General features: G+C 49.9%; 1 protein-coding gene across 2 annotated transcripts in view; it reads left to right on the forward strand.

Annotated features, from left to right (window-relative positions):
- PTPRE (protein tyrosine phosphatase receptor type E) overlaps positions 1 to 18,999 on the forward strand; it is a 69,964-nt gene that overhangs the window by 3,597 nt on the left and 47,368 nt on the right. The gene's annotated exons all lie outside the window — the stretch shown is intronic.

Below are 18,999 nucleotides of genomic sequence, written 5' to 3' on the forward strand. Positions count from 1 at the left end.
GGAATCTCCCCTACAAAGGACTTTTAGGTCATTTATTTCAGAGGTGCTAGGGGTCAGTCCTGAACTTGACGAATCCCCAAAAGGCAGGTGAGTCAGGAATGGGACACAGGCCAGGGACCAGAGTCAGGGGATTGCCACATCAGCTGCCCTTCCTTCGCCCCGTCTCTGTTGTCCCAGATCTCCTCTGTCCAGGTCCATCCTGAGCAGGTGCGGTTTGGGTTTGATGTGGTTCAGAACCTGCCCCGCCAGCCTGGAAGGGGGCCCTCCCGGCTTTCAACTCCCCGGGAACTTCAAAGCACTGATGAAGCTTATGAAATAGAAAAGTAACAGCAAGAAGTTCAGAAATTCAACTAAGGGTAGCCTTTTATGCTGGTTCCCAAGGATGTAGGGACTGAATACGTAACTCGGTAGGGTACCTGTTGGAAGGTGGTGCAGACACAGTTGGAAGCTAGGCTGGTTCCCCAGGCTGGTTCCTGCGGCTGGATTGCGGCTATGCTTGGGGGAGTTCAGGTTATGGTCCCCAGCCCCACACAGTCCCCAAAGCACTGTGACTGACCTGTTTCCTCAGCACTCAATGTTTCTGGCTGTGAAGGGGCTTTGGTCCCTGAACAGATCCTGTAGCCCAGGGCCCGTTGGGTGGCCATGTGTCCTGGATCAGAATCCCTTCTGACAGTGCCCTCCGCACGTGCTGGTGTTTGCTGCAGGGAGATATCCTGGCTCTGCCTGTTTCACTTCTTTGCAGTGCCCTTGGGTCCAGGTCATAGAGGAGCAGATGCCCCATGGGAACCTTTAGCCCCTTTGAGCTCTGTCTGCCCCAACCTTCTCACAGCGCCCCCTTTGGGCTGATGCATCAAGTGCAGAGAGTCTGGAGGGCCGGCAAGGCTCAATCACCATGTGCAGAGTCCTGCCTTCCCCAGGTGCCACAGTCCAGGTTTGGTAGAGTGGGGAGTTGGAAGCAGAACGGATACCTTTGGGGTACAGAGATGAGACCCAGCTCCCCAATGGCTAAGGGGAAAAGCATCACCCACAGGGCAGTTTGGTTTTCTGGGACATTCTTGGCCGCCAATGGGGCTGGAATACTCCCAACTGTGGGAAGGGCTTTGTGCTTGCTAGACAGGCAGAGGGACATGGTGAGTGTGAGGGCACAAGAGGGGACAGAGGAGGATGAGGGGGCAGAGGGATTGTGGACATATGCGGAGTCTGAGGTGCTGTGCTCTTCCCCATAGGGGCTTTTCTTGTCGCTCTATAAGAGTGAGAATTTATTCAGCTGCAGGGAAATGCAGGTATATGGAATTTCTTTGTGCTTTTCACTGGGGTGCTGGGGTTACTAAAGGTGTCAGAGATTCTGTGTACCCTGGACCAGCACCCTGGAACCCTGAAATTCTTTTTTTTTTTTTTTTGGGTCACACCCGGCGGTGCTCAGGGGTTACTCCTGGCTGTCTGCTCAGAAATAGCTCCTGGCAGGCACGGGGACCATATGGGACACCGGGATTCGAACCAACCACCTTTGGTCCTGGATCGGCTGCTTGCAAGGCAAACGCCGCTATGCTATCTCTCCGGGCCCGGAACCCTGAAATTCTAACATGCCACAGCTCTGTGCTTGGGAAACAGAACTGGTAACACCCGCAGCTGCTTGTGATGCTCTGTTAATCGAACAGAGAGAGGAAATGCTCACATGATCTCATCTGTCCCCAAGGGTGGCTCTTGTGTTCATCTCTGCCATGCTGAATGTGGGCCCGGGGCATCCCTGGTTCCTTCAGGATCCATCAGGCATCTTGTTCTGGCCCCCGCATCACTTGCCCAAGGCCAGATCCTCAGCTCTGACATGAGGGGCTGTACCCACTTGTGTCTTGCTCTGCTGGACCGTCTTCTGCGCTGCTGCCCAGAATCATTATCTCTGTGTGGCACAGCCGGGAACACCATCCACCTAACTGGAGTTAGGATGAGACTCAGAAAGCGTCCCCATGTGGGACAAGAAAACCGAACAAGGGCGGTAGAGGAGACCGTGCCCAAGAGCCCCCTCCCAGTCTGTCCTTCTCCCTCAGGATCCTGGAGCACTTTTGCAGGAGCCTTTGTGAGTCTGGGTTGAGCTGGGGCCCCAAGACTTTAGCCTGGACCACAGACTTTGTGGCCTCATCCCGTTGGCCCATTTCCTTTCCTCTTGTGAGTTTTGCTGTTTCCACTCAATCTTGGTGGTGACGGGGTAGCCGGTTATTTCCTGCACGGAAGGAAATGGTCAAGTGAGTGTAGTGATGACTCTGCCCAGTCTCCCTCCTCCCGTGGGAAGCTCCAGGCCCCTCATTTCCTCTTCCTCCAGCCCTGAGAACCTTCTCGGGGAGGGCAGTTGTGTTACATTTTGGAGGCCAGGGGGAGATAGGCCTGTTATCTGAGGCTGATCTGCCTGTCCTCAAGGTTGCTGAGTAAATAGGAAACTTCCTCTCCTGGACCAGGCCTCAGAGAAGGCCCAGAGGGGATGTTCTTTTGGAGAATATATGAGAAGTAGGAGCTCTGGACTTATGCTGATGTGGTCACATCAGACTCAGGAGCTTGAGGCATTTGCTTTTAAAATCGCCTCTCAGCCCAACCTCCTCGGAACTGTCAGAGGTGAAGGTCTCCCTCAGTGGGCTTGGAAAGGAAAATCAGCCTTCTGGGCATCCAAGGGGCCCTTTCAGAGAAGCAGGGATGTCACAGAGAGCTTTGCACCTGTGTGTTCACCAGTGTGAGAACCTGCCCGTCACTTTGCTGACTCTTTCAAGCCTCTTTTCAATGACACAGGGCAGCCTCGTGAACTCTTTGATGGGTCCTCATCTCAAGTCCTAGCTTGTTGCTGCTGTCTCCATGGATGTGTGGGTGGGGGTAGGGAGGAAGGAGGGGGTTTAATAGGGGCTGTGAAGCCAGATTAGAGGGTGCTTTGAATTCAGGTGGCCTCTGATCATGGCCAGTCACAGGGATTTTTTCAGGTTCATTTCTCCCTCCAATGTCTACATGTACAAATAATAAGGCTTACATCCCTGTCTATGTTGAAATGAGCAAGGAAGTATTTCAAGTCAATGACTTGGGAGTATGGGTTGAATGGCAAATAGCAAAATTGATTTTTTTCTTTTAATTTAAGAAACCAATGATGAGAGAGATTGTTGCTTTCTCAACACAGTGGCTATTGGACTCTTCAGGACTGGGGCCTAGAGATTTCCTCCCAGCTACCTTTGAAGTCTGCTTGTCGGGGGCCTGGTAGGGCTGAGGTGTGAGTTCAGGGCCAAGTCCAGCCCAGCACTCCAATCTATAGAACTTCCCACCCCCCAGTTCTGAACTGTCAGCCCTGCACCTCTTGGGGTCATCTTGGGGAGTCTGGGTTAGTTCCTCTAAAACAGGGGTCTCAAACTCAATTTACCTGGGAGCCACAGGAGGCAAAGTCGGGGTGATCCTTGAGTGCAAAGTCAGTAGTAAGCCTTGAACATTGGGGGGTATGACCCAAACAACTAAAACAAAACAAAACAAAAAAAGATTCCTCTAGGGCAGGGCCACAAAATGTTGTAAGGAGGTCCGTTTGCAGCCTGTGGGCCACAAGTTTGAGACCCCTGCTCTAAAACAAGAGGATATGCTCATCTTAAGGGGGCACATCCTAAGCCCATCACTTGTCCCTAGGGCTCCCGGCCAGGAGGGTGGTCAGATGAACCAGCTGCAGAGCAATGGTCCTGCTGTCCCATCATCTCCAGCGATGCTGGCTGCTTTCTGTCTGTTGGCCTGGCCTGGGATCAGGGCACTGTGGCTAGCATGTAGGCAGAGGACCTATGTGTTTTATGCTTCCTCCCTGGGTACTGGAAGGAAGTTGGAAGGTCCTCACAGGACCCTGCATTTGGGACCTTCGACATTTTTTTTTGTTTTTGTTTTTGTTTTTGGGCCACACCCGGTGGCGCTCAGGGGTTACTCCTGGCTATCTGCTCAGAAATCGCTCCTGGCAGGCACAGGGGACCATCTGGGATGCCGGGATTCGACCAACCATCTTAGGTCCTGGATCGGCTGCTTGCAAGGCAAACGCCACTCTGCTATCTCTCCGGCCCTGACCTTCGACATTTCTCCTGAGAACACAGAATGAATATTGCTCCTGTGACTGTGGATTTATCTCAGGAGGAACCCACCCGGGCTGGTGGGTCCATACAAGACCCCAAAGACGTGGTGTCCTAGACCCTGAAGTGACAGGGGCCACAGGAGTTGTCAGGGGTTCCCAGATGACTCAATGGTTTTTGGAGCTGTAAGTAGGAGCCACGAGTAGGAGCAGGAGGGATGAGTGCAGGCACCCTGACCTGAACTCTCTCTGGCCCCATCTCTGCTTCAGGCTCATGCACAGAGAAGCTCAGGAGCCAAAGTATCTGCTCCACCCACAGCTGCTTCCGTGAGAACCGCTGGCCCCCTGGGCCTCTCCTTCCTCATCAGCATTTTCTAGAAAATCACAGAAATGGAGTGGAGCCTCCCGCTAGTTTTTGGTGGCTGGCTCCTGGTCTGCGTGTGGGGCTTGGACCTAGATGAGATGAGTGTCGAAGCTGCCTGCTGTATGTCTGAGCAGCCAGGGTGTGAACACTCTTGGGGCACTGAGGTGGGTCCACTTCAAGGTACCCTTGACACGGAGCATCTGCCAGGTGCCTGAAGTTTGTGCAAATCGCTGGAACAGAGCTGTTGGCCGCATCACATGGAAGAATAATTCTTTCTGAGGAGCTTCCAGAATGTTCCAAGTGACTGGTGTCTGCGCTCCGCCTGCAGTGGTGATATTGCAGTTGTCATCTTTCTCTTCTTTTCTGTTGTCAGGAACTTTGTGCGTGGCGTGGTGCCAGTTTTCTTCTGCTTGCCCCCTAAGAAGGCTGGGACATCTCTTGGGCCTTGTTACAGATGATGGATTGGTCCCTTCTTGGCATCTCATTGCGCTTGGGAATGTGATGGTGCCCTGCTGAGGTTGACAAGGCACTTAAAGTGGTTCTTCGAATACACCCTGGACCCTGCCAGTTAGCGCTAGTCAACTGGACTGTGGTTCCGAGCAGGGGCCGAGGGATGCTGCCCGATTAGGGTCTACAGTGCTGGGATGACCTGGCCCCAGTCTATTAGAGTTGAGGGTCTCCAAAGCCACACTCAGTAATGCCAAGATCAGTCACGGGCCATGTAAGTCCTGTCCCCTACCCATTGTTCTATCTTTTAGGCCCACTATTTGCTTTCATTGTTTAGATGTGGGGGTCATGATCAGGGCTAACTTCAGAGTCTGTGCTTAGGGGTCACTTTTGGCAGAACTTGGGGGACCCTGTATGATGCCGGAGATCAAAGCTGGGTCAGTATGCAGAGGGCAAGTGCCTGAACCCCTGTTCTATGTCTCTCTGGTCTGGGACAATAAATCTTTATTCTTTGTGCTGACCATCACACACCCCTTTTCAGGCAGAGGTTTGCCCATGATGGCCTGCGCCATCTCTTTGCACAGCCTCTTATCATGTCTGATCTCAAACAGCCCCTGGGGTGCTGCAGGTCCCTTGGGCCCCTCCTCAGTGGTGTGCCTGAGCATTTCTTCTACCCTGATCCTGTTTGCTCTGAGACAGGAGCATTGCTGGGGAGGCTCAGCAGGAGGCTGTGCTCAGGATCTGTGGGATTGAGGATTAAGGATCACAGGATCTGGGAGTGAGGATCACTTCTGAGGGTGCTCGGGGGTCACAGTGTTTGTGCTCAGGATCTGCGGCACTGAGGAGTACTCCCAGATCATGCTCCAGGATCGTATGTGATGCTGGGATCAAACCCATTTGCAACTCATAAGGCAAGAGCTCTCCCCACAGTTTCATGGCTCAGCCCCTAAACTTTGTCTTTGGAAGGCACATGGGTGGTAAAGGAGTTCCTATAGTGAAAACCAGCAGCCCCCGCGGACTCTGCCTATCCAGGCTGATGCTTCGAAGGCTCCCTCCCTGCCTGCACGGCAGATAGAGAGGCAGAGCCTTCAGGTGAACACCCAGGAGCAGCCCACAGGGGCTGGATGTGGTGGTCGAAGGACATTCCCAGTCTGAGCCCCCTCCTGAACTCTGGGGCTTTTCTGAGGGGCTGTTCCTCTGGGTACTTAGGTGACAGGGTCAGGGATGCAAGGCCTGACCCATCAAAGCCTCTGCCCTCCTCAGCCACTGGAGCAGCTCCCCTTGGTGCCAGCAGAGCAAATGGGTTTCCTGCTGTCTCCCAGGACACACCTATGTTGTGGGCTCAGTGCAGGGGGGTTCCTGTGTTCCCATATCCTCTGTATCCTGAGCTCTCTGTTCCCTGTCTGCTCTGGGGTTCTCTGTTCTTCCCCAAATTGCCTGGTACTGTGCCTCTACTGCTGGTCGCAGACAAGTCCACTCTGTCCTGTCCCCACTCTGCATGCATTGGTACCAGCATCCCTGAGCATCACGCTCATTGGAGAAAGCAGGGTGGGGGCGGGGGTGACATCAGGGGGACATTTTTAGAATTCTGCCCACCGCCCTCTCTCTCTGCCCCACGCACGGGCCCAGCCCATGGTATTTTATACATTTGGGAAAGCTGCCGGCCAGTGCCACCATGCAGACCTCAGGAACACTCTTGACATAAATGAGGCTGAATTTTCCTTCTCCTGTAAACATAGCCTCAATCTGGATGAAAGGGTGGGAGAGTTGTTTGCACCACAGACCGAATTAAACTTGGGAGAATTTTCAAGTTACGAGGGTGAAATGCGGGCTCGAAGGAAGGCGGTCTTTTAGAGGTTGTAGGAATTGTTGTCACGGGACTATCACTGTACGTTAATATTCAAAACCTAATTATAATATGGAACCTGGATCCCAAGTTCCCTCCCTGCCATTTCACAAAGCAGAATACACAGCATTGTTTCCCTTTCTGGGGGGAGTCCTGGGGGGTTCCAAGGAGGTGTCTTGCTCTTCTCGAGGCTGAGTAAGGAGCTAGGGGTGAGGATTCCTCACCCTATGCCACCCCCATCCACCTCCACCACCTCCAGACTTGGACTTTTCTTGGCAAACGCCCAGGCTCCTCTCCTAGGCTGGAATCTTGGCTGGCAGACTTAATGAAGTTATGTCCAAGAAAATAATGTGTAACTTAGGACGAGCTCGGCATCTGTTATGGAAAACGGGAAAGAGAGAGAAACAGAGAGAGTGTCATTCAGAAGCTTGCCTTCTCACGCTTGTTCTGAGAAATCCAGCTACATTGCACAGGAGAAATCTCTACAGGGGATAACCTTAGAATAAAGAACAAGCACATTGAAGCCTAGAATTCTGTCCCCTTTTTTCTTTGCCCTCCCACCCCCAGCAACTGCTGGGGATGGTCAGCTCCTTGCTGGGGGTCCAGAGGACTTTGTGGTGCTGGGGCCTTCTTGTACTTTAATATGTTAGCATCTTAGTTTGCTCTCAGAATGGCATTAGCCACTTGGTCTTGGGGACTTGCCCATGGATGGTACCCCCCGCCAGTGCCTCATACTTATTTCCACCTGCAGCTGGAGGGATGGAAACTGCACAGAAAACCTTCATTGACTCACCAGTTGGTGTAGCGAGGGCTGTTGTATCAAATAATTAAGGATGGGGCTGGATGGCGGTGGATGGCGATGGATTTCTCTCTGCCATCCCAGGCCACGTGGCTCCGCAACCCCATCCAGCCTTCGGGTCCCAGGCCCAGGTGAAAGGCGTAATCACTCACTCACAGGCAGGCATCAGAAACCATCAGCTTTATTCATGCCCTGACCACCACAGGTGTGTGGCCTATCTCATAACCTTTCAAGCATTCGGCCATTCTTAGCCCTGCATCTTATAATTCAGCCATCTTCCTTTGGCCTCCATCCTGGTCAAAGACCAAAAGAGGCAAAGCCCAAAAGCCAGGGAGCGCAGCAGGGCAAAGAGACCCCTAATCCCCTGGCTCCAGGGTTTATCTACCTATTCCAAGACCCCTCCCAGGAATGGGAGGGGTCTAGCAGGTAAGGTAACACCTACTATCTGGTTCCCAAGACCCCTCCCAGAAATGGGTGGGTCTCAGGTAGCTACACCTAGATCCAGGGTCTCAGATAGGTACACCAACAATGCCCCAAGGATGCTCTCCACTGACTTCTTGCATTTCTTGCACCTGACTCAGTCTGACCATCCCAGGGGCCCACTCCTAGACCTCCTTTCCAGTCAGCTCAGCCAGAACAGGAATACCTGGGTCCAGGCTTGTCTTGGTGGGGAAGGTCTGCAGCCCCCTAAGTTTTTGGGAAGTGGGAGGAGGTGCTCAGCACAGATGTGGGAACAGGTGTGGAGAGAAGAGTTGGTTGCTTTCCTCCATGGCCCAAGTCACATCCTGGGAGTTGGGTGTCCTTAGCTCCTACGAGAACCCATCCCCAGTCCCGTGAGGATAAGGCTATTATGTCTCTTACTGGAATGGGGCCAGGCTAGGCTGTGAGATCCCCTCCTGTGGGACCCACAACTCCTTTCCAGCTCTGCCCTTTGCTGACCCCCCTTACTGTCACTGATACATAGGTGAGAGAGGGGCACTGGGGAGCACATGATGATGTAGCAGGCTCCCCTCTTCTCTTCTCCTGAGGTTCCCTCCCTGACAAGCCTTCCCAGCTCGGGTGACCCCCAGGGGCCTGTTGGGCAGCTGTGCTGGCTCCAGGTCACAGGAGCATCTTAGGTCAACCCATCACATCCCGGGCAGTTTTGGACAGCAGGGCACATCCCCAACCATGTCCTGGCCATGTCTGGCCTTCCGCAGGCTGGTGACAGACATGCCGGATGTGCAGCTGTTGGAACACTGGCTCCATGCTCCAGCCTGGCCCCCAGCCCTGCCCTGGGGAGGCCCCAATGCCAGAACTCACGTCCTTCCACCAAGTGCCTCCCTGAGTAGCTGGGTGGCACAGTCTAGCTTGGAGATGCCCCCAGACTCTGCCCAGTGGTGCTGTCAGGTATCAACCACCCACCCAAGATCATCCCCCCCCACGGCCCTGCTATGGCAGAAACTTTTGGAATGGAGCAGACAACAACCATCTGAGTGTTTGAGAGGTGGGTGGCCTTCCCTGTAGCACCAGACAGACAGACAGAGCCTGCTGTGACCCTCATGGGTGGCCTTTGACTCTGGTCACAGCTGTGGAACCCCCATGAGACACCATGTATCAGAAACATGTTCTTCTGGTGTCCTGCACCTCAAGTCCCTTTCCTTGCTGACTTAAGTGCTGTGGCTCTCCTAGGCTGATGTCACCAGCTAGGCAGTGACAGCTGCGTCCTCCCTCTATGAAGACCCTGGCTGGCCAGGCTGCTGTGTATGGATTGGACACTCATATTTTTTTTGTTATGTGTTATTTGTTTTGGCTTCTAGCCCACGCCAGGCTCTAGGCTGGGGGGTTAGTCCAGGCAGGGTTCAGGGTGCGAGATCAGGGGACACCAAGGCCTGGAAGCGAAAATCTCACAAGCGCTGTACCTGGAGTATCACATATCTGAGCCTTCAGCAAATCACTAGTGTGTCTGTAGGTTGACATTCCTGTGCTCTCTTGGAGTGGTGAGGTAGGCTTTGCTTCCTTTCATGCAGCCCTTCCTCAGTCTTTGACTGGGACACGAGTGTCTTAAGGGGTTTATGTCTGCAACAGTAGAGATTGTTGCTTTTGAAATTTGAAAACTTAAACAGGTGGAAATGGCGAGGCACAGGGAACAGCAGAAGTCAGGGCAGGTGCAAGGTCGGTGTGTCTCTTCAGTTCCCTGTCCGTGTGTCTCTCAGTTCTCCTGTCCCCATGTCTGTCCAGTTCTCTTTTCCCCTTGCCTCTTTAGCAATTAGCCAAGAGTGAGGTCAGTCATTTTTGAGTTTCCCATGCCCTATTCTGAACTTCTCCCCCAAACTGTTTCAATTCTGTTTCTCTTTTCCAGTGTTCCCCATTAGCCTGCAGGTTAGTTTCCTCCTTCAATTTTGTTTCTCTTCCTGAACTCCACTGGCCTTTCCTGCCTAGCCTCTGGGAAGATGCTCATTGGGGCTATATAGCAGGTTCTTTCCTGCTGGGACACCTATTGGACTGACGATGCTCGGTTGGCCAGGCTGATATTCTCTCTCTCTCTCTCTCTCTCTCTCTCTCTCTCTCTCTCTCTCTCTCTCTGTGTGTGTGTCTCTGTCTCTGTCTCTCTCTGTCTCTGTCTCTCTGTCTCTGTCTCTGTCTCTCTCTCTGTCTCTCTCTCTGTCTTTGTCTCTCTCTCTCTCTCTCTCTCTCTCTCTCTCTCTCTCGACCAGCAGGGCCTCATCCACGGGGTGCTTGGATCTCGAGAGAGCAATATGTGGAGGGCCAAGTGTACATGTATACTAGGGATGGGGGCCAAGCTTACATAACCTGTCCTCTGACCCCACTGCATGTGAAAGCAGATCTGCTGACAAGGGCCAGAAACTGTGAACATTGTATTTTCTTTACTTTTTGTTTGTTTGTTTGTTTGTTTGTGGGCCACACCTGGAAGCTGTCCGATTACTCCTGGATCTGCACTCAGAAATCACTCCTTGCAGACTCAGGGGACCCTATTGAATGCTGGGGATTGAGTCTGGGTTAGTTGCATGCAAGGCAAACATTTGCTCTCCCTGCTGTGCTATGGCTCGAGCCCCACATTGTACTTTGTTTCTCCGCATTTATCTGTTGGCAATTGAATATACAATGTGAGCTGCGCTATTTATTGAAACGATTAACTTCTTCATTGTATTGCTTTTATTTTTCAACTTTATGTTCTATTTTGTTTTTATCTTTTGTTTGTTTTTTTCTGTTTGGTTTGGGGCCACCCTGGATTGCCCAAATCTGCTCAGATGTTCATCTGTAAAGGTAGAAGCCAGGAAATTTGGCCATAGCAAGATATTTGATAGCCACATGGAAGACCATTTTAGGGAGATGGGTGGGGGTGTGAAGAGTCCATAAAGATACCCACTTGCTGAATTCAAAGACACTAATTCTCACTTGGTTTATCTTGATTTTGGTTTGGGGACCACACCCAACAGCGCTCAGGGCTCACTCCTGGCTCTCAGCTTAGGAATCACTTCAGGTGAGGTTTGGGTTTGGAGATGGTGCTGGAGGGAGATGGAACCTAGCCTGCTGCTTGCAAGGCAAGTGCTCTCCCTGCTGTGCTCTCTTTTTCTTTCTCTCGCTGTTTCTCTTTGCCTCTATGTTTCTCTCTTCATCTCTGTTTATCTGTCTCTCTCTTTGCCCCATTCTGTTGCATATATCATGTCTAATTGTATGGTCGGTTCCATGATCTGTCTGACTACTTTTCACCCACATAGATGCTCTAGGGGTTTCTAGAACTTTCCAGGAAATTGTGAAACCAGATGGTCTGTTCTCACTTGTGCTCTTCCGCTTTGGCCTCTGATAGCTGTTCTGGGCCCTTCCTAAGGATGGTTCTGTTGTTGTCACAAAATAGCTCTGGCTTTTACCTTCACTTTGGTAGGTCAAGTTTGAAGGAATTGATAGTTTGACAACATTGAGGTTTTTTGTCTTCAACCAAGAGTTATTTTTATTTTTTTAATTTAATTTTTTTTTGGGGGGGGCCACACCCAGCTACGCTCAGGGGTTACTCCTGGCTTTGCTCTCAGAAATCACTCGGGACCATATGGGATGCCATTGATCAAACTCTGTCCATCCTGGGTTGGCCATGTGCAGGGCAAACATCGTACCACTGTGCTATCACTTCGGCCTCCAGGGGTTATTTTTAAAGATAGTTTTAGTTCTTTGCTTTTTATGCATTATTCGATCTGTCATATTTTTTGTAACGTAATTTGTACTTAGTTATACCAAAGTCATTTATTTAGGAAATACTAATATAAATGTTATTGTGTTTTCCATTTCAAATTTTGTTTATTTCTTGCTAGTAAACTACAGTTCTTCAGTTCTTCTTCTTCTTCTTCTTCTCCTCCTCCTCCTCCTCCTCCTCCTTCTTCTTCTTCTTCTTCTTCTTCTTCTTCTCCTTCTCCTTCTCCTCCTTCTCCTTCTTCTTCTCCTCCTCCTCCTCCTCTTCCTCCTCCTCCTCTTCTTCCTCCTTCTCCTCCTCCTCCTCCTCCTCCTTCTTCTTCTTCTTCTTCTTCTTCTCCTCCTCCTCCTCCTCCTCCTTTTTTTTTTTAAATATAATCTTATTCCTGCAACACTGCTATAATTTATTAAGTACAAGTTTTTTTTTTTTGGTTTTTGGTTTTTGGTTTTTGGACCACACCCGGTGATGCTCAAGGGTTACTCCTGGCTATACACTCAGAAATTGCTCCTGGCTCTGAGGACCATGTGGGTTGCCAGGGGATTGAACTGCAGTCGTTCCTGGGTCAGCCGTGTGCAAGGCAAATGCCCTACCACTGTACCATTGCTCCAGCCCAGGTCCAGTTATTTATTTGTTTGAGGCTTTCAGATTTTCTGCAGAGATAGAATTTATAATCTGTCTGGAAACATGATCTATCTCTTCCCAGTTGATCTACCTTTTATTCCCTTTTGTTGTCTTATTACATCAGTAAGAAACGGTGAAAGAGGATCAGCACCTTTATCTTAGACTGTTCCTTAGACTGACAGAATACTTATTGTTTCTCACCAAAAAGGACTTCTGGTTTTAGCCTTATGGTTTGAGGAGAAGTACTCTTTATCAACGTATAGAAATCCCATCTGTTCTTTATTTGCTGAGAGAATTTTGTCATAAATGTGTTAAATTTTGTCAGGTGTTCTGTTTCTGTATATTGATATGATGACATAATTTTTCTTCTTGAGCTCATTACATTACATTGATTATTTTGTTTGTTTGAGTAACACCTAGACCTAGAGGTTACTCCTGGCTCTGTACTCAGAATGACTCCTGGAAGCGTGCAGGGAGCCTTACAGGGATACCTAGGATTAGACCCAAGTCAGCCATGGTGCAAGGCAAGCGCCCTCCCTGCTGTACTATCCCTCTGGCCCTTGGATTACATGAACTGATTTACCAAGGCTGAATCAATCTTGCCTACCTAGGGCCAGGACTTTTTTTTTCTTTTTTTATTGTGACTGAAGTTCATTTACATAGAATTATTTACGATACATAGTGACAATAAATGAAGGGCATTCCCACCACCAATGTTATCCTCCCTCCACTCGTTCCAGCATGTCTCCCACATCTCACTCCTTTACCCCCCAGAATCCTACTGCAAATGCTTGCTGCCTTACATCTCGTTATAGGTTGGGTATCTATTCTGTTTGGTGTTCCACTCTGGTCATTTTTTTATTTATACTACATGTTCATATGACTGGTCCTGGTATCATTTTCCCCCCTCAATTTATGAGGCTGAATGATTCAAATTATGCTATTCTGTTGGAGGTTAAAAGGTTAAGGAAAAGAGGAGAAAGAATTTGGAATCAACTACTAAAAAATCACCTAATAATATCCACAAAAGTGGAAAAGAAAGAAAAAAGTGGAAGAAAAAGGAGAAGGAAGATAATATCAAAAAACAAACAAAAAAAATAAGACAAAACAACACCAGAAAAGGTGCTGTAGTGGCAGGGTTTGTGTTACCCCACCTTTTTTTTTTTTTTTTTTTTTTTTGTATAGGCACAGCAAGTATTGGGGAAGGAAGGAAATTCCCGTGGCCTAAGAGATTCAGGGTTTCTCCATTCTTGAAGCATATTGTCATGGGAACAACCACTGTCTCCATACCTTCTCATTGCCATATCCCAGGGTTTTTTGTTTGTTTGTTTGTTTGTTTGTTGTTTTTTGTTTTTGTGGTGTCAGGAACCTTTCTTCTCTGTTGTGGAAAAAAATAAGGCCACTATAGCAAGCAGTCTTGGTATTTGCGCAGGTCCTAGGACAGGGCCTAGGATAGAGTCTTTAAGGTTCTAGAGGAACTGTTCCACCATTGTTGGTGTGTTCAGTTTTCTGTATCATGTGCTCCATGTTTTTGCTCGTTCCCTAAGCTGAAGTCTAGAAAATTATGGTTCCAATAATTCTGCTCAGTCTTTGTTGTCAGAATTGGGCCTCTGTACTAAGAAGTCTTGATTTTTGTGAAAGACCTGGGCTATAGCCTAGGGTAGGGTTTTCCTTAATGGTCTCCAGGTAGGTTCTTTTCAGTCACAGTTGTCAAAGTCAGTTTTCTGTAGTTAGTGCTCTTATTTTCCATAGTTCAAAGGATGATATTTCTTCTAATTTCCACTTAGTGTTAGGTGATGTGATAGGACCTCCTGGTCCTAGGTCAAGTTTTCATTTCCTTGCTGTCCTCGTTTGTCATATTAACACTGGCACAAGTATATCTCCCAATGCAGCTTAGTTCCTGGTGTTGTTGCATGGGTTTGTTTCAGTTCTACGTCTGGGATTTGGGATTTGAGAACGAACTAACACTGTCCAATCTTGTGGAGACTGAGTTGTATCCACATGACATACGTCCAGGATGGGAGGCACCCTTGTATAAAAAGTGTGAGTTCTTATCCTAGAAGATAAGATCTTGCGTCTGAGTCCATGATTTCCCCGTATTTACTGTGCCTATACAAAATGTGAGGTGTCCTTTTGTATTGCTGGTGCTATTCCAGGTAAGGATGACAGACCACACGTACAGTATCTGTGGTGTGGTCTGAGCTTTTATCCCAGGCAAGACGTTTCCTTGGTTTTTGACCCAGCAGCACCAAAATTGGTGAAGGTAGAGATGAAATGTATATATAAAAAATAGATTATAAAGATAAAATTGATATATATTTAAAAAAAGGAAATTGAGAAAGAAAAAGGGAGAAAAGGTATTTGAAAGAAGAAAGTGATTGGGGAGGCTATCTGTATGTTTAAGAATACATATCTTAAGATACATTTTTACAAAGGTATTAAGTTAACATAGGCAATATAGGCCTCCTTCTGACATATTCTTGTGGGGAGCAAAAGCCAAGGTACTTTTTCATATCACAGACTTTAGTCTAGAGTTTAATATATGATTTGCGGCATTTCACAGTCCTATAGTGTCCTTGAGCTAGGGGTTTTGCTGCAGCTGAATCCGGTATCATGTAACGATCCACGATTTGAAGAGGGTGAGAGGGGTTACAAGCTTGAGACAGGAGGCTTATTGGTTGAGATTTCTTGCTGAGACAACAGATGAGGTATCAAGAGGGTGTCTTTCATTGAGGAGCTGGATGGTGGTCTGTTGGGAAGGAGGTCGGTCTTGGTGCCTAACGAGTTAAAAACTGAGGGTAAACAGGATTAAATAAGGGGGAGAAAATAAATCCAGGTTGGGATATGGGGGGGTAGAGAGGTCTGGGTGTGGAAAGGCAATAAAGAAGAAGGGCTCTATACATTGTATAGATAAAATGTTTAAGGCTAAGGCTTTTGGGTCACACCCGGCAGTGCTCAAGGGCCACTCCTGGCTCTACGTTCAGAAATAGCTCCTGGCAGGCTCAGGGGACCATATGGGGTGCCGGAATTCGAACTACCGTCCTTCTGCATGCAAAGCAAACACCTTACCTCCATGCTATCTCTCCAGCCCCACAGTGCCAGGACTTTTAGACATTGATACATTTATTTTGCAGTGATGCCCAGAGTCTGCTTTTGTTTCTGTGCTCAGGTCTCAATCCTAGAGATGATCTGCAATGGTTCAGGGATCCAAGCCAGGACCCTAGCATGCGAACAGATCATGTTCTGACCTACTGAGCTCTCTCTTCAATACCTTGTCAAGATGTGGCTGAAAATCTTTTATGTTTGTTTGTTTTGGGGACACACTCAATGGTGCTCAGGGTTTACTCCTGGCTCTGTGCTCAGAAATCACTCCTGGCAAGCTCGGGGGACCATATGCAATGCTGAGGATCGAACCCTGGTCTTCTGTGTACAAGACAAACACTCTACTTACTGTGCTATCACTCTAGCTTGCATCTAAACCCAGGAAGTATGTTGGTCTCTAGTCATCTTGTTCAGTGTTTGCTTGATTTTGATCTGAGCTTTTCTCTGGAATGAGTTGGAAAGTGTTTTTTTCTGCTTCTCTTTCTCTTGGAAGAGATTAAGACAGTAAGCATTGATTCTTCCTAAATGTTGAGATTCCCTGTTCTTTGCTATTTGGGAAGGCTCTGAATGATTGATCCCATTGATTGGATAATGAAAATATTTGTCTTGTGGACTCGTCTGTGTCTGTTTATGGGGTGACTCTGGGACACTATTCAGAGGAACAGAGAGGTGGTATTTTGATTCTAAGCAGGCTGTCCACCTCTCACCCTCATCTACTCCTCCTTCATGCCACCTCAAACAGCAGCTCCCAGACCCCTTCAACCTTTCTCTGCTGGTCCTAGGTGGTGGTTCTTGAGTGTAACAGCCACACAGCTATAGGATTTAGATTCTGCGTGGATACATTTTCTAATAATGCCCATTTGTCAAGAAAATAGTAACTTGGGGCCAGAGCAGTGGTGCAAGCAGTAGGGTGTTTGTCTTGCACCCTCTAACCTAGGGTGGACTGTGGTTCAAACCCCTGGCACCCATATGGGCCCCTAAGCCAAGAGTGATTTCTGAGCGCATAGCTAGGAGTAACCCCTGAGCATCACCGGGTGTGGTCCAAACACCAAGAAAAAAAAAAGCCAGCCCAGAGTGCTTTTAGACTGTTGGGGTGAAGAACCCACAGCTTTGAGCACTTCCTACCCTGGGGTTAGGTGGGGCATGGCCACATTGATCTATGGGAAGGGCGTCTTTATTTCTTTACTCCTCTTGAGCCTCCTTGCAAAATGCAAATAGGAACAGGTCTCCCTAATCTGGTGGAGAGAAATGCGGACCTAAAGGTGGTATAGCACAAGGGTGCAGACCACCAGGGTACCTGGGGTATGTGTTAGGGGGGTGGGCTGGAGGATTAGCAGGGCTAAGTTACTTAACTTGCTTCCCAGGAATCACTATTGGTCACTTGCATGTCTCCCAGCTCATAGCTGGAGTCTCCCTTCAGCACTGCCAGCCCATCCCCAGCCCCACCCAGAAAGAAGGAAACATCACTCCTGGTCTTGGGGCTCTGTGGGGTGCTGGCTGGTGAGTCTGTGCAGGGGTGGGGAGCAAGGTACATGGCCTGAGAGTTGCTTCCTCATCTGCATGGTCTGTGTTGGTGTCTGGACGCCAGGGGCCGGGGCCAGTGGGCAGGAGGGCACCTGAGGAAGCCTGCAGGGCCAGGTCAGTGAGTGGGTTCCAGGACAGACGTTCCTCTGCCCAGGAGAGCCAGTCCCACCCTAGAGGTTTCTCCTCTGCCCACAAATGGGTGGGTGACCCTTTGTCACCTCCTGCTCCGTAGGAGCGGAAACCTCTGTCTTGACACCATCATTTGGGGGGGGGGGGAAGGGGGCTGACTCATTGCTCCAGGCTCAGCCCTTGGGCCTCACCCCCTGGGCTCATCCACTTGAGTTTCTGAGGACTCTAAAAAACATGGAACATGCACACACATGCTTCTACTTTTCACAGAAGAAAATCTAGAATGTTGGTATATATTTCCCCTCCCAAAATTGGACTCTACCAGCAAATACTTCTCAGCCTAGTCTTTTCTACTTGGGGAAGTTGACATGATTGATGCTACATACCTGTAGCACACATGTACACAGAAATGGACACATGAACACACACATGAACACCAACATAGGTGCGAACACAGATATACGTGTAGTACATGCATGAATGCAGGCGACATAAACACAACACTGTACATGGATGGTGCATACATGAACACAACACTGCACACAAGAACACATGCTACACATATGGGACACAAAACATATGAAACATGCATGCCCATGCTTGCAAAAGGTCATAAATGCACACATGTACGCACACACACCTCTGTTGCTGCCTTGGTTTGGCCCTGTAACCTGTGAAGGGTTCAGGGCCTGTTGCTGCTACCACTCTGGTCACCCAGATGTCTTAGGCTTCTGGGATGGAGAGGGAGCCCCTTATGAGCCTCCTGTGAGGGTCTTGGTGCTGGGACCACGAGCATTCAGGCTGTGCCAGCTGTGATGAAGAGGGTCTCGTGGCCCACAGGCCTGCTCCTGAGTGGGCTCGCGGGGCACAGACGCGCTTTTCTCTGTCTCACAAATGGAGCAGCTCAGCATTCAGCAGAGCCCAGCTGCCACCCCTGGGCCCTGCCAGCTTTGGGGTGCAGCAGTAGGAGGGGGAAGGGTGAACAGTGTGGGCTTGTTGGGAGCCACAGGCCAGGGGGGGCTCCTGGGAGAGGAGCCAGGGTGGAGCTGAGGCAGCTCTGAGGGGCTTCTCTGCCCAGGGTGAGGAGCGCAGAGCCAGGATGTAGGGAGCACAGAGGTGGGGTGTGGGTGCTCTGGCTATGATCTGGAGGAGGAGCCAGGCTGGCACTGCTCTAAGGAAGTCCCCAGTCCCCTGGGTTGGTCCAGACACACTGATTATCCACAGACGGACTGTCCCTCTGCCCCAGCATCCTTCCCTTCTCAGTGTCACTGTTCTGCGTCTGCACAGACCCTGGGTCTGGGAGCCGCTGCTCAGGCTACACCCCAGATCCTCAGATCACCCCTGGGCTGGTGTGGGAAGGAGAATGGTGGTGGGAGGGAGTAATAGAGAAAAGAGGAGGAAGGATGGACTTGGGAGGAGGGAAGAGATAGGGAAAAAGGAGGAAAGAGGGAGGAGGGAGGAAAGGGCAGGGAGGAGGAAGATGAGGGTCCTGCCTGCTGTTGGATGACCTCTCAGCAGTAGGATCCTGTCTCTCTCCTTCTGGTTTCTGGTGATTCTAGGTTCCAGTAGCAGTGAATGGCTGTGTGTCACTTGGTTTGAAGTTTTGGGGACACAGCAAAGATTCTGTCCTTCCCCCTTGCTTAGACCCGCAGGTCGAGGACTTCTAGTCCTGGCACGCGGCTCCAGACGTCCAGGGGACAGCCCAGGCACAGGCAGGTCTGGGAGAGATGTGAGCCCCAGCTGTGCTGGCACTACCCTTTCCCCTTCTCACCACATGTGTAGGATGGGCCTGTGCCCAGGGACCCAGCTGGACAGAGCTGGAGCTGCCACTGTTCCTGTAGCCACACACTGACCGCTGACATGGACACGGGCAGACATGGCGGGGGCCCTGGAGTGCAGCTTCTGGGGGCACCCACCT

This window comes from Suncus etruscus, chromosome 17, assembly GCF_024139225.1.
Source record: "Suncus etruscus isolate mSunEtr1 chromosome 17, mSunEtr1.pri.cur, whole genome shotgun sequence".
In the NCBI taxonomy this organism is placed as follows: domain Eukaryota; kingdom Metazoa; phylum Chordata; class Mammalia; order Eulipotyphla; family Soricidae; genus Suncus; species Suncus etruscus.